The sequence below is a fragment of the Bidens hawaiensis genome, unplaced genomic scaffold, assembly GCF_021521415.1.
Source record: "Bidens hawaiensis isolate Kalapana, Puna unplaced genomic scaffold, B.hawaiensis_p1.1 tig00016274_1, whole genome shotgun sequence".
NCBI lineage: Eukaryota > Viridiplantae > Streptophyta > Magnoliopsida > Asterales > Asteraceae > Bidens > Bidens hawaiensis.
Window position 1 is genome coordinate 448,130 of NW_027492489.1, and position 12,924 is coordinate 461,053.

General features: G+C 44.6%; 1 pseudogene; it reads left to right on the forward strand.

The window, feature by feature from the left end:
* The first annotated feature begins 224 nt into the window (after positions 1–224).
* On the forward strand, positions 225–1,881 carry LOC143551218 (protein CANDIDATE G-PROTEIN COUPLED RECEPTOR 7 pseudogene; annotated as a pseudogene).
* Positions 1,882–12,924: the final 11,043 nt, after the last annotated feature.

Genomic DNA, 12,924 nt, shown 5'->3' on the forward strand with positions numbered 1-12,924 from the left:
CCTACCCGGCTACATAGGGTTGAATTTTTCTCCTCAATACCCTACCCAAACCCTACCTGATTTTTCTCAATACCCGAACCCGAGTATTAGAAAAAACCCGATTTATACACCTCTATCTCTAACTAAAATTCAATGTCTATTCTAGTGATTTTATCGAGACAAAATGTTTATTTTTCCTATTTAGGCTATTTTCCTTTATTTATATAAACTTTGGTGGGCCTGTTTGACCCTCCAGATCCAACAAACGGCTCACGCCTTCCTTCCGCCTAGAAGTCTCCTTCCGATCTCTATTTCACTCCTCATTTGGACCGCCACCACCACCACCACCATAATCCACCACCACCATCGGCGACTCAAAATGAGGATCCTCGTCATCACCCTCCTCCTCTTCATCCTCCACACCACTCCGTCCACCGCCGAAATCAAATCCCTCAAGATCCGATCCGACGACCGCCCCATGATCCTCTTCGAGCGGTTCGGGTTCACCCACACCGGCAACGTCACCGTCTCCGTCTCCTCCGTTTCCGTTTCCGTTTCCGTCACTTCACCCGCTTCCCAACCCGTCCCATTTCGCCTCGGGTTCTTCTTATTATCCGAAGAATCACTCATCCAAGTCCAAATCGAATACCAACAAAACCCTAATTTCTGCGTTCTGGATTCCAAATTCATCTTACTCGTATTCACCTTCAGAGATCTATCACCTCCACCTCATTCTTCATTCCACAAATCATTTGCCGTCAATAACCCTAACGAATACTCACTCTTCTTCGCCAATTGTAACCCTCAATCTCTAGTCACCATGGATGTCCGTACAGAGCTTTATAACACCGATGATGGAACTAAGGATTATCTATCTGCTGGGTCGACTCAGTTGCCTTCTCTGTATTTTATATTTTCTGTAATTTATTTATGTTTTCTAGGGATTTGGGTATCCGTGTGTTTCAAAAACCAGCGGTCGGTTCACCGGGTTCATTTGCTAATGGGCGGGTTGCTTGTTATGAAAGCGCTGAATTTGATCTGCGCGGCGGAGGATAAACATTACGTGAAGGTTACGGGTACTCCTCATGGGTGGGATGTGTTGTTTTACTTGTTTCAGTTTATAAGAGTTGTGCTTCTGTTTACGGTGATTGTGTTGATCGGTACGGGTTGGTCGTTTTTGAAACCCTTCCTGCAAGAGAAGGAGAAGAAGGTTTTGATGATTGTGATCCCGCTTCAGGTTTTGGCTAACGTGGCTTCGATAGTGATTGGGGAGACGGGCCCGTTTATTAAGGATTGGGTTACTTGGAACCAGGTGTTTTTGTTGGTGGATATTATTTGTTGCTGCGCGATTATTTTCCCGATTGTGTGGTCGATTAGGTCGTTGAGGGAGACGTCTAAAACCGATGGGAAAGCCGCTAGGAATTTGGCGAAGTTGACTCTTTTTAGGCAGTTTTATATAGTGGTTATTGGCTATTTGTACTTTACAAGGATTGTCGTTTTTGCGTTGAAGACGATTGCTGCTTATAAGTATCAGTGGGTGGCTAATGCTGCAGAGGAGATAGCTAGTTTTGCGTTCTATTTGGTGATGTTTTACATGTTTAGGCCGGTTGAGAAAAACGAGTACTTTGTTCTTGATGAGGAAGATGAAGAAGCGGCGGAGTTGGCTCTTAAGGATGAAGAATTTGAGCTTTGAAGTTGCATATGGTGGATGTTTTCTTGTTTTGTGAGTCTCATTACTGCCTAGGTGATACAATGTGAGTTGACAACTATTTCTTTTAAGTAGTTTTACTTTGAACAATTTTATGCTACCTTTTGTTTATATTGTGTTATATCAACTGTGGGATTATATGATAGTGTTTGTTACTTTGTTTAACATTTTGTATTTTTATCTCTGTTTTTTCCCTTTTGTCTTTTAATGCTTTTATTTCACTATATTCATTACCTGAATGTTCTTACTCTGTTTTTGATTTGTTTACTGAATTACTGTAAAAATCAGCCAAGCAAGGGCTGATTTTTTTATGTTTCAAGCCTTTATACGAATATTCTTTAAACATTTTTTTAACCTTTTTTATTTAAAATAAATTTATCAATTCTACTTTAGATCAAGCCTTCATCATCTAGTTCAAAGGTTGCGCATATCAGATATGCACGTAATAGTGGCGTTTCTTCAGGTTCAGATGATGCGTCTTCACCTAGTAATGCAAATGCGCGTAACTTTTTTTATCTCAACAACTTACGTCGTTAACAAGAAATTGTATGTTCAGGCGGGTCTAAAATACAAGATATTTTCTTAACAGAGTTCGCTCATGATTGCCATGGTTAGGACATTTTTAGGTAGCTTTGTTTCTACACATTGGGATTGGAGGAACTGTCCAACGACATGTTAAGGCTAATATTTTTTTTATGGTTAACGTTTGGACGGTTGACATTCTGTCTCAGGGTAGCTCACTCGGGTATTGGGGTAGTTTCAAACAATGTAAAAAAAGAAAGACGATTTTGAGTATTCGCTTAATTGCAATTCACACGTGAATATGAGAATGTCTTACAAAATTCACAATTTATACTTGAATTAAACTGTTTTACGAACCTTAACTAAAGGTACACCGCTTTACAAATTCATGTGTGAATCAAAATTGTTTTAAATGAGAAACAAACTGTAGCTCTCGTATGAATCTACATTGTGTTGTAACCACACTTAAAAATAAGAAACCTAGTAAATAATATGAAAGATAGATTTACAATGACAACTTTTTAAAGACTAATTAGAAGATTTGATAAAAGTATATTATTGCTACTACCAAAACCCGAAGCATGTATTTGGCAGATACCCCTGTTGCTACAAGTTTCACTGTAAATTTGGCTTGTTGCTATTCATTTTGTTGATGCTCATTTTTGCTACAAACGTTTGCCATGGGTTTTGTTACTTTTTTAGCTACTTAGTGTTTGCGACTGTCTTTATGGCCACAAATATGTCGCAAATGGCCTTTTGCCATCGAAATTGCGTGGCAAAAACCTTCAATTGTAATCCCATTTTGTGACCGCTTTGCGAATGTAGATAATTTTTCTACTGATTTTTGCTATTAAATGCCAAGTATAATAAATTTTCAATATTTCAATTTCTTATATAAGTTTAAACGTAAGGAAGTAGATAGATTTTCACTTGTATTATTTCAAGCTCCTATAACTTATTAAAAGACTATACCTGAATCGGTCGGGGTAAAGTGTGTTTGGTTCACTAAAAAAACACCTTTTAATGGTTCATGAAGCCTATTAATGGTTAAATTTCATAGACATGCTGAATGATTTGAAATTTCTTCGTAAATTGCTTGCACCATGTTGAAGTCCAATTTGGCTAGCTCAAGCAATAGCACCATGGTATTCATGCCAAAGCTTTCCCTCATATGCTTCAATAAACCACTTAGCAACAACGTTCTCTTCACTTTTTTTTAAAGATTCTTCAGTGAAAATTCTAGCACTATCCATCGTACTTTCATCCTCTATTGAATAATAAGAAGCCACGTAAAAGTTTAGTATTACTGTACAAGCTTTTGTTTATAGAGGGCTCACCAAAATATCCCAACAAAAACTAATGGGATGACCTCTAACACGATATGCTCGAAGTCTCGTACCCCACCCACCCGAATAAATGATCCACCGTGAAAAGATGAGGATACCTGAAGAAACACTAACCGGACCCCGGGCAGATTACAGATAACCTGGGGGTTAGATAGGTGTTTCCCACGAGGGGTTAGACCCGGTAAAGATGGTTCTTCTGATAACCTGCAAAACAGACACCGTGAGCTTGTCACTGAGAAGGAAGGGTTCCTCCTTGTGACCACCCTCCGGCGTGAGAATCAGACTAGATTGCTCTTTAAATATAAATGTATATTAAGAGATTGCTAGAGCAGATATCAGGTATAATATGATGATAATATGATGAGATGAGATGGTCATACCATTTGGGGTATATATAGCCGAAGGTAGGTTTCCAAGGAGGTGTGGCCGGCTGAATAGTATTCCTGTTCCACCAACTGTGGCCTACGCACGTGCCCTGCTGGTAGTTGGTGGGTAGGCAGCGGCTGACAGTGACCAGGCCTGCTGTGTACTATTCCTTTTCCACCAACTGCCGGCTATGCACGTGGTATGACAGGAGTTGGTGAGTAGGCAGCGGCTAATAGTGACATACAGTACAAGAGCATGCTGCTCGCCATACTGTTGTCAATAAGCTGTCGTATCTTTGGTCAGATCTTTTGCCCATACCTCGTCAGGTATAGTACAGAAGATCTTCCCGTATCGTACGGACTGGCTTAGTTGGGCGGGAGTATTCCCCCTCCCGTCTTTGTGCGGGATTGTTCCCGGCTTTGCTCATTCCTTCAGGTGACACTGAGTGATTGAGAGCTAAGTGCCTTGTGCGTGTAGCCTTGCTGCGCGGGTGGCCTTCCCTGATGGCTTGTATCCGCAGCTGCGGGAACAGGCAGATTACTTCACCATTGGGAGGCATTTCCTGCGGGAACAGCTTGCGTACTGCGCGTAAGGACGTCACGTCTCTGAGCATGGTTGGTCATGCGGATCCAGTTGGTTTCTGCGCAGACGTCCCTCTTCAAGGTGAGTCTTGCGGGTCCAACTGGGCTATGCTGGGACCTACCTCTTCAAGTCCCCCCAGTCCAATGTTCTTCTCATGAATGTTTAATAAAGTGAGGTGAACTTTTGGACTTTAAGCAAAGGGTTTTGAAAAGGGTTTAGTTTTAAGGTTTTCCATGGGGATTCTTCCCGCGGAAGTCCTTGTCACTTGCAGAAATTCCTGACTTTCCTGCTTGATCTTTGGGTATGATGCGGGTAGGTCTGTAACCTCCTCGCAAGTCAGGAGCGTTGAGTCCCACTTGTGTGGATTCTCCATGAGGTTTTGGTAGTTTTGAACATAGTGATCAATTATGTTAAAACCACCAATTCCATCCTGGAGCTTCAAACAATGTAGTTCTCGACGTTCCCGCTATGCGGGGATGTTATTTCCGTTTCCGCAAGCATTGCCCAGAAGATGCTTCTTGGTTTCAATTCCCTGCGGAGCGCTAGGTATGTGAAGGGTTTTGCCTTAACACTGTACCCGCGCTCGTCTTACGGTTACTTTACTTCCAAGGTATTCCTGGCGTCAATTCCCTGCGGGTGCTAGGTATGTGAAGGGTTTTGCCTTAACACTGTACCCGCACCCGTCTTATAGTTACTTGGTTGCCGAGGTATTCTTGGCTTCAATTCCCTGCGGGTGCTAGGTATGTGAAGGGTTTTGCCTTTACACTGTACCCGCACCCGTCTTATGGTTACTTGGTTGCCAAGGTATTCTTGGCTTCAATTCCCTGCAGGTGCTAAGTATGTGAAGGGTTTTGCCTTGACACTGTACCCGCACCCGTCTTATGGTTACTTGGTTGCCAAGGTAAGGGGTATTTTCCCGCTTACTTTTGAATCTTTTTGAATTTTTGAAATTCGAAAGGTTGGTGAAAGGATAAGAACAGTCCAAACCTCTGAAACGTCGTGCGACGGTTTCTTCTGACTGTGTCAGGACGTGCAGGAAGTTATGGTGACGTGACAGTACATGGTCATTCCAGACGCTTTTTCAGGCGCATGGGCGCGATTTTTCGGGCGCGTGGCCGCGAAATTAATGGTACGCGTCCTTTCAACAGCTGTTGCCAGCTTGCTTTTTGCCACGTGTCATAGTTTCATTGCACCTTCGATTTCTCTCTCTTCCGCATTAAATTCATCGCATTAATTGCGATTAGTATATAAAGGGGGAGAGGGTTCTTTGTAATCCACACTTTCACTTTTCTCTTCATCTTCTAAACGATTTCCGGCGAATACTCACCTTTTCAGGCAAGCATTCTCTTGAAATCGTTTTCTTCTTTCATCTTGTAAGATGTCTTCTCGTGATCTCGAATCTACAGCCCAGGAGGCTGGGGTGTTTGCCGATGACAAGAGTACTGCTGGCGAGTGCCAGTGTGCTCTGCCTGTCGATCTGTATCAGTACGTCGTCAGGAAGTTCATGCTCGAGTCTCTCGAGCCTGAGTTTCCTGAACCCCATCAGACGGTGTATGATGCCCCCAGAGGCAAGATCGGGGTATATGCTGCATTCTTTGTTTATGGGAATCTTAGGTTCCCATTGACAAAGTTTGTTTACCGTGTCCTTGAGAGGCACGGTGTGCACCTGACCTAGGTGCATCCGATGGCGATTGCCAAGATTCGCCACTTCGAGTGGGTGTGCCGGATACTGGGCATTGAGCCCTTCGTCGACCGCCTGATGACCTTCTACTCTTGGAGGTGCATCCAGGGGTGGTATACGCCGATAACCCGTATTAAGGGTTTGAAGATTTGCGCAACCGAGCGCAGTCTTCGCTCGTGGAAGCGGGAGTTCTTCTACATCTTCTCTCGCGCCATCCCCCTTGCCATGAAATTCAAGAATGGGCAAGCACTTCCCAGCCTTCACGCCTCCAACTACCAGGAGGCGGAATTGTAACACCCCGACCAAAGGCGGATTATACATCGGGGCGCCACATATTGTTTCATTACTCGTGACACTATTGGGTGTCAATATTTAATAAATACATTCATTCGCGCACGCGCAGGGTAAACACAAGATAACATAAATCATCATAAATCAATATATATAAATCATAATAATAAAACAGCAATAACTTGTCTTGATACATTTTAATCTAGGTCCAAAATAAAGAAAACTTCCTAGGTGTCCACAAGCTCCAAAACAGCTACTGCAAACCTGAACATGTGTTAAAGTAAACGTCAAACACTTGCGTGTTGGTGAGAAATCAAGTTTAATACAATACATAGATAACCATAAATCTGCGCGCAACATGTGTATGTCTGGTTTTCAACAAGGGTGTAATCTGATCGAGACCAACTCTAAGATTCATAAGACTGCCAGTGCTCACAATTGAGCTCACAAACAAGACAAACTGTGCATGTGTAAACAAAAGAGAAAATCATAAACGATAGTTCTCCCGTGTTCATCTAATGGTACCATGAGAACTGCGGAATAGACCGACAAGACGGTTAATGATCCACACATACAAATAAACAGCCAAGTCTACGTCCTCAACACATGGGATACTGCGCGACTAAAGTTCATAAACAGTTTAAGACTCTAAGTTTGTATGAACACATGAACATCCCAAAACATGAAAAGCAAAAAGGGATTAGGTTCGAGATTACTCACTTGATAAATGATGCGGTGTAAGATAAAGCTAGAACCAACTTTAAACAAGCACAACTTAACCTATAATTAAAGATTATTGTTTTAATGATTTGTTTTAAGTCTTGATTATAAGTTAGCATAATTAATAAGTAAATTATTATATATATATATATATTACCGGAAAAGCAGGGCAGAACAGGGAGGAAGACGGAGGCGGAGAGGAGGACGGCAGAGAGAGCAAGGAGCAAGAGAGAATAAGAGAGATTAAGTGTTTGTGTGTGTAGTGTTAAGAAAATAACATTATTATTATTTATAGGAAAACCCTAGGAGACATAATCCCTAGAAAAGGGGAAAAGATCTTTAACAGGATCAAGCAAAAGATATCAAAAAGCATACGAATCCAAAAGCAAAAGATATGGCAGCTGCAGAGGCAAGATAAAGCTGACAGGGAACGGTAAAAAAAAGCATGGGCGGTTCAGATAAAGGTACAGGTCAGGCATGGAAAAAGCAGATCTCAAAAGATAATGTCAGTTACTTTTTCTGCCAACCAATGGGGTTGGTGCGCATGCTGCGCCGAAAGTGACTTTTCAGACATAAAGCAGATTAGGTCAACGGCTCAAAAGATAAGACATCACAAAAACAAACGGCTAGATTAAACAGAAGAAAACTCAAAGGGTTTAGCGCGAGAAGGCTGACACAGAAGGTCAAGAGAGCGCGAGCGCGAAGGCAGACAGAACTAACCTTAACGCGTCGCGGAAAGAACTACATTTCTAAGCGCGCCGCGGGAAGAATCACATTTCTTAGCGCGCCGCGGGAGGAACTAAAATTCCTAGCGCGCCGCGGGAAGAACTATAATTCTTCGCGCGTCGAGGGATGAACTACGATCCTTAGCGCGCTGCGAGAAGAACTACAAATCCTTAGCGACTAGCGGGAAGAACTACCGTCCTTCGCGCGCTGCGAGAAGAATTACAATTCTTAGCGCGCTGCGAGAAGAGTTCGTCTCGCGTAACGCTGAAACAGGTGGTCTTCACGCAGGATTCCTTGTAAGGGGTCTGGCGCGTGGAGCTGCGCAGACAACCTTAGGCGGGAAGGAACAAAGGACAAGCAAAGAGTTAGAAGAAAAAGAGGGAAACAAGGCGTAAGGGCGGGACGGCGACAAGAGGGAAAAGAAGGCGGAAAGAGAGGAGGAGAGGGACGGGACGGCGGAAGGAAAGAGAGAGAAAGAGGCGGGAAGGAAAAGTATATTATTATTATTAAAAGTAAAATATAAGTATAAATAAATATTAAATCATAAAAGAAAGAGATCGGATCAGAGAAACGGGTACCTGGGTCGGGTCGGATCGGGGCAGATGTCACAGTCTCCCCTACTTTAAGAAATTTCGTCCCGGAATTTATCTCGAAGTAGGTTGCGCAGAGAACAGGTGCGGGTACTTGATCTTCATTTGATCTTCCCTTTCCCATGTAAACTCGGCTCCGCGCTTGGACTCCCAGCGAACTTTCACGATAGGGATACGACTGCGCTTGGTTTGCTTAACCTCGCGATCCATAATCTCAACAGGCTTCTCAACGAACTGCATAGTTTCATCAACTTGAACTTCATCAAGTGGAATATGAAGGTTCTCGTCAGCTAAACACTTCTTGAGATTGGATACATGGAACGTTGGATGCACATTACTGAGCGCGGGCGGCAGGTCAAGTCTGTAGGCAACTTTTCCCACACGCTCGAGAATCTTGAATGGACCAACATAACGAGGAGCAAGCTTACCTTTCTTCCCAAAGCGGACAACACCCTTCCAGGGCGACACTTTGAGGAGAACAAGATCACCAACTTGAAATTCGAGAGGCTTCCGCCTACGATCTGCGTAACTCTTCTGTCGGCTTCTGGCAGTCAGCAGATGATCACGGATCTTGGTGATTTTATCGGTTGTCTCTTGAACAAGTTCGGGTCCTGTGATTTGAGCTTCTCCCACTTCGCTCCAACAAATCGGGGAGCGGCACTTACGACCGTAAAGTGCTTCAAATGGGGCCATACCAATACTGGAATGATAGCTGTTATTATAAGAGAACTCGATCAAAGGCAGGTGCGAATCCCAATTACCTCCAAAATCAAGAACACTAGATCGGAGCATATCCTCAAGAGTTTGAATAGTTCGCTCAGACTGACCGTCAGTCTGAGGATGATATGCCGTACTCATGTCCAAGCGAGTTCCTAGCGCAGATTGGAGAGATTTCCAAAAGCGAGATATAAAACGGCCATCGCGATCGGATATGATGCTCAAAGGAGTACCATGGCGGCAGACAATTTCCTTGACATAAAGCTGCGCGAGTTGCTCAACACGGTAGTTTTCACGAATGGGCAGAAAGTGAGCAGACTTAGTCAAACGATCCACTATTACCCAAATGCTATCATGTTTGCTTGCTATCAAAGGTAACTTGGTAATAAAGTCCATCGCTACACATTCCCATTTCCACGTAGGAATTTCTGGTTGTTCGAGCAAACCAGATGGGCGTTGGTGTTCAGCTTTCACTTTAGAACAAGTCAGACATCTAGCTACGAACACAGCAATATCCTTCTTCATACCGGGCCACCAATAAGTTATGCGCAAATCCTTGTACATCTTATCAGCGCCGGGATGAATAGAATATCGAGATTTGTGCGCTTCACTCAGGATATCAGCGCGAAGATTCTCATCAAAGGGAATCCAGATGCGATTGAGATAGCAGAGAATTCCACTCAGATTAGGGACAAAATGCGCTTCCGCGCCACACGCTAACTCGGCGCGAAGGTTACCATTACTGATGGATGCGCGTTGCGCGTCACGAATACGCGATTCAAGGTTGTTTTGAATCGGCGCGAAGTGAAGCTGGGTGCGCGGCAAGATACAGTTAAGCTGGCAGGGTTTTCGGCTGAGCGCATCGGCTACCACATTAGCCTTACCAGGATGATACCGGATCTCACAATCGTAATCGCTGATGAGTTCGTTCCATCGGCGTTGCCTCATGTTGAGTTCCTTTTGATCAAATATATGCTGAAGGCTTTTATGGTCAGTGTAGAGGATACACTTAGTACCATAAAAGTAGTGTCTCCAGATCTTCAAGGCAAATACCACTGCACCAAGTTCGAGATCGTGAGTTGTATAATTCTTTTCGTGAACCTTGAGTTGCCTTGATGCGTAAGCGATAACCTTGCCTCGTTGCATAAGAACACAACCGAGACCTTGGTTGGAGGCATCGCAGTACACGACAAAATCATCATTACCCTCAGGTAACGCAAGGACAGGAGCTTCACACAACAATCGCTTGAGCGATAGAAAGGCTTCTTCTTGCTTCGAGCCCCAAATATATGGTTTACCTTTGTGCGTTAGAGCTGTTAAAGGCAATGCGATCTTTGAGAAGTTCGAAATGAAGCGCCGGTAATAACCAGCTAAGCCCAGAAAGGAACGGATCTCGGAAGGAGAGGATGGCGTAATCCAGTTCTTGATTGCTTCAATCTTGGATGGGTCGACATGAATACCCATCTTGTTTACAACATGACCAAGAATTCAAAATGGCCATAACGAGTTCGAAAAGCAGTCTTCGGAACATCTTCATCGCGGATGCGCAACTGGTGATAGCCAGAGCGGAGATCGATCTTGGAAAAACAAGAGGCACCTTGGAGTTGATCAAAGAGGTCGTCAATACGCGGTAAAGGATACCGGTTTTTAATGGTGAGTTTGTTCAACTCGCGGTAATCAATACACAAGCGGAACGATCCATCTTTCTTTTTAACGAACAACACCGGAGCACCCCAGGGCGAAGAGCTAGGGCGGATGAATCCTTTAGCAGTCAACTCTTGAAGTTGGCTTGCCAATTCTTGCATCTCAGCGGGCGCAAGACGGTAAGGAGATTTAGCTACGGGGGAAGCACCAGGGACAAGATCAATACGAAACTCGACTTCACGAGCGGGAGGGATACCAGGAAGATCATCGGGAAAAACTTCAGGGAAATCACGCACAACAGGGATATCGCGAAGCTTCTCTTCTTCAGCAGGTTTAACCACATGAGCTAAGAATGCAATACACCTTTTCCTCATGAGCCTTCGGGCTTCGGCGCAAGACATAAGTTTAAGACCGCGGGAGGGTTTTTCGCCGTAGATATGAAGATCACCATTTTCTCGAGGTATGCGAATCATCTTCTTGGCGCAAATAACTTCGGCGCGATTATGCGTAAGCCAGTCCATACCAATAATGACATCAAAGCTTCCAAGAGGCATGGGGATGAGGTCGATTAGAAAATCGTTTTCGTTAAGGTTAAGTGTGCAATCTTTAATCACCGAGTTAATTAAAACAGTTTCACCGTTAGCCAATTCAACTGAAAAATCTTCTTTTAAATCGCTGCGCGGTCGCGCAAGCTTCTGCTCGAAGGCGCGAGAGATAAAACTTCGATCGGCGCCAGTATCAAAAAGTATAGAAGCATAAAATCCGTTAAGCAAAAATGTACCATTAACTACGTCATTATTCGCTTGCGCTTGGTGCGCGGTTATGTTAAAAGCTCGCCCGCGTGTCACTTGGTTCGAAATCTGGTTCACCGGATTCGCTTGTGTGATTTGCACTTGTAGCCTTGGGCACGCGTTCCGAAAATGACTGGGATCACCGCAGTTAAAGCACGATCTGGGTCGTGGGTTTTGGTAGGTTGGTTGTGGGTTCTGCGGGTAGACTGGTGGTGTTGGCGCAATTGGATTGGCGGGAAGGACTCTACAGTTTTCAGCAGTGTGACCAGTACGGCCACATCGGTTACAAAGTCGACACGGGGTTTGGGTTGGGTGGTGAAATCTACAGGTTGGGCAAAAGGGATGGTTTCCTGTGTAAGGTTTCTTAGTTGGCGGGGCAGGGAGTGCGGGATTGGTTAAGGCATAGTTGTGGACTACAGGAGGTGTTGGGTAAGCTGACAGAGGGTTAGGCGCGTAAACTGGGGGTTGGTAGATGGGTTGCTGGACAATGGGCGGGTTGGTAAGCGCGTAAGCTTGTCTGCGCCTACGTTTCTGGTTATGGTTTGAGGGTTCAGGTTTGGTTTCTGCGGGTTCATGGACAGTTTTGGTGGGTTTGGTCTTCTCAGTTCCCCGCAGGAACAGGGTTCCTACTCTGACATGGTTGTCGCTGAGCACAGCGGCCAACTCGATGGCGTCAGAGAGGGTAACTGGGTTTCTGGCCCATACAGAATCTTGGATTTCCATGGGGAGACCCCCAAGGAATTTCTCTATGGCTCGGCGGGAAGGGGTAACAAGGTGAGGGACCAGCAGGCTTAGTTCATGGAAGCGTGTCGAGTACTCGCGCGCTTCACCACTGTACTGCTTAAGATTCCAAAATTCCTCCTCCAGGCGCTTAACTTCGTTGGGAGGGCAGAATTCTCGCGTAAGAATTTCCTTGAATTCCTCCCAGAGTATGCTGGAAGCAGCTTCTGCGCCACGCGCATGGGCTACTCCATTCCACCATGTAAGCGCTCTGGATTCCAGGACACTGAAGGCATATAGGGTTCGTCTGTCTGAGGGGCATTGGGTGTGGAGGAAAGTGTTTTCTATTTTCTCAAGCCACTGGAGCATCACGGTGGCTCCTTCAAGACCTGTGAACTTTGGAGGGTTACCCGCGTTAAAGGACTTAATGTTGTAACTGGAGGTATTATTTTGGCTCAAGGCTTGGGCTATTGCGGCGGCCATTTCCTGGGAACGTTGCTGTCTACGCATGCGCGAGGCTTCTCTTCTCTGAAATCGGCGA